Source organism: Pinus tabuliformis, chromosome 6, assembly GCF_031772625.1.
Source record: "Pinus tabuliformis cultivar Carrire ecotype Pingquan chromosome 6, CPIR1, whole genome shotgun sequence".
Classification (NCBI taxonomy): Eukaryota; Viridiplantae; Streptophyta; class Pinopsida; order Pinales; family Pinaceae; genus Pinus; species Pinus tabuliformis.
Window position 1 is genome coordinate 484,661,357 of NC_142292.1, and position 2,904 is coordinate 484,664,260.

Below are 2,904 nucleotides of genomic sequence, written 5' to 3' on the forward strand. Positions count from 1 at the left end.
GGAAGGCTGATACAACAGATGGTTGTAATCACTCTTCCAACATTAATATAGAACTGCAGTTGTACTGTCTACACCGTGGTGTTGGTACTATCATTCATTCATTTGTTTGTCCAATACCTTTAGCATGAGTAGCTCAATTATGTGTAACTAGATGTTCTTTTATGTATTCATGTATTAGTTATCAGAGTTGTATGCTATGATTATGCTTGTCTCTTCTATGTGTAGGACTTGATCTGGAGCTAGCTCAGGGGACTTCCACCTAGCTGCATTGTGCTCTCCAGCAAATCTACACGGAGGCTTGAGGTAATCTACTTCTTCTACTTTGATAGTTAGTTATTGTTTATGAACATGCATGTAACTTTGTGATGGTTGCAGATAATCTTACAGTCTGTCGAAGATCCATGGAAGACTTTTGAGGGTATCTTCATTCTCCATACACCGTGCATTTTATCCTATAGCAGAATTGGCAACTCCGCTAGTTACTAAGAATCTAGTTCCTGGTTTACCCAGATAGTTCTCAGTTTTCTCCTCCTTCTCTGACGTCCCTATGCTTCTGCATTCCCTTTCTGACGCACCAAAATGTTTCTACATCTTGCCTACATACATTCATCATTGAATCTGATCTGAGAAGCCCTATTTTGAGCTATTTCCCCACACTAATGCATGTTAGCAGACTACACAGTACTTTATAAAGCTCTGTGTCTTCATATAGTGAGCGTTAGTGGACCAATTAACTCTCTGTGGCCACTGCTACAAAGTGTTAGTCTCCCAAAACCTTGATTTCCAGCTATGTCTACAAACCAAAAGAGATAGGAAGCCTGCTCATGGACTGAAAGAGGATTTGTTACTGCATTTTGTTAGCAAAATAGGTGTCCTAATTTATTTTGTTTTAGGAAAAAAGTTTTGTTTTTCTTTCCTAAAAGCATTTTTTATGAAATAAAGATCCACATTTTTTATTCACTCTTCTATTTAGCTCATTAAAAGCTACTTTATTTTTGGTTTCAAGTAGTTGTTAGGAAAACATCGAAAAGATGTCCATTGGTTATGCATGTGTTAAATGACTAGGATGCATGGAAATAATATGAATATGTGAAAGACTCTCACCTATAGAATACAACTTGTTTTCATCGAATTGAATTTTTTATAAAGCATTATATTGTGCATGATTTATTGAGTCAGAGTATCATCACTTTTCATACGTCAACTCCCCTACTGAAGACAATAAAAAAGTACACAAAAAATTTACCTAAAATCGATCAATAACTCTTTATTGAGCAAGCAAGCATTAGTTCAAGCTATGGTCTTGGGATAGGCAGTGTGAGTAAACTACCCAAGATCGAAAACCCAAACTAGTGTCATTAAAAGAGAGAAAATTCTTGCTGCACTCATACTACTAGGAAAACTCCAGTAAAATCGGAGCAAAATACGAGACAACATTAGACTGTAAGTGAAGGCAGCCTGCCTTCACTTGCAACTCCTTTGGTTATTCTATGTATTGGGGATCCATTTGGGGATTTCGGAGCTGAGTCGGGGACTTAGGTATCCTGCCCACACAGTGTACTGTCTACGACTGTGTCCCCCCATGTAGTGTCTGTGATTTGAGGTATCCTTAGTGGCCAATATATTAGGGACTTACACAAGGTGACTAGGGCGGGTTGCCCTGGTACCTAACACAGATGGACCTACTCTATCTTCATTTTTTGGGAGGGTGCTCGTCTTCACGAGAGTACTTGGCCCCTTAATTTGAGGTTTAGGAGAAGTTCAAGAGTAATCGTATTTGTACATTTGGCCAGCCCTCTCTATTATTCACTGTGATACTAGGTTTCATCTCCAGTGATTAGCGCTTATCAGACAAGGTCATTTCCCTTTGTTTGTTGATTGATCAACTTAGTGTATTTTTTATATTTTTTAGGCACCCGAGTGTTATCATTTGAGACTTTAACAAATATCATGATAAAATTTATTGATAAAAATTAACGGTCACCGTGGCTACATCCGGCCCTCATCATCAATCTAGACGATTGCTAGGACTTCCTCCACTCATTATGGAAGATCCGTCGAGCTCCAGTGAACTGGATTCCCCATCTTCGGGGAATCAATCTCCTAGATCTCACATGGGATCTGTTTGGACAACCGACGATTCAAGTTTGTTGGAGGATTTCTTTACCAAAGGATTCCTTCCTCCCTTTAACCCTCTGCTCACGAATCCATTGGACCCAATCTTGGCTCCCGCGGCACCTATACTTCCTGCTTCTGTAGTCAAAACATTTCCATCCATCTCGTCGACGACTAACGGGTCGTGGAACTTTAGGGACACTTTTGGTCCTCCACCACTTCCCCAGTTGACAGTCACCACAACATCGTCGATGGCGAACCCCGCTATCCCATTTGTCCTAGGTACAACCACTCACATGACACCCTCTACGAGTGGAACCCAGCCGATGCCAGGTTCCACCCCTTTAGTGTCAAATTGCATACCTTCAACAAGTGCTACATACAACGCTCCCTATAATGCTCAATATAGCACTATTGGCGTGGTTCCCACCCACCAACAATATGGTCAGCCACCATTGTACAGTTCAAACCCCCAGATTCAAGTATCTCGGGGCATTTCCAATATGCACATACCAGTAGGGAATGTAAGAGTTCCCCCTCCATTCTCAGGCATGCATGGTCAGTCGATGATTGACATGAGCATTCCTTATGTCAATCAAGGACATATGGTTAGTTCTGTGGTGGGTGAGAATCCTCAAGGAGGTCCTAACCAATCCATGGGGACACCCTACTCATACATTCAAATGAGTCAAGGGGGCACTGCTTATCCTGGGGGCAATTCCATACCCTAGTATCAAAATACCCATGGAAATCCAAACTACAACTCCATACCCCAAGGAAACTACTATA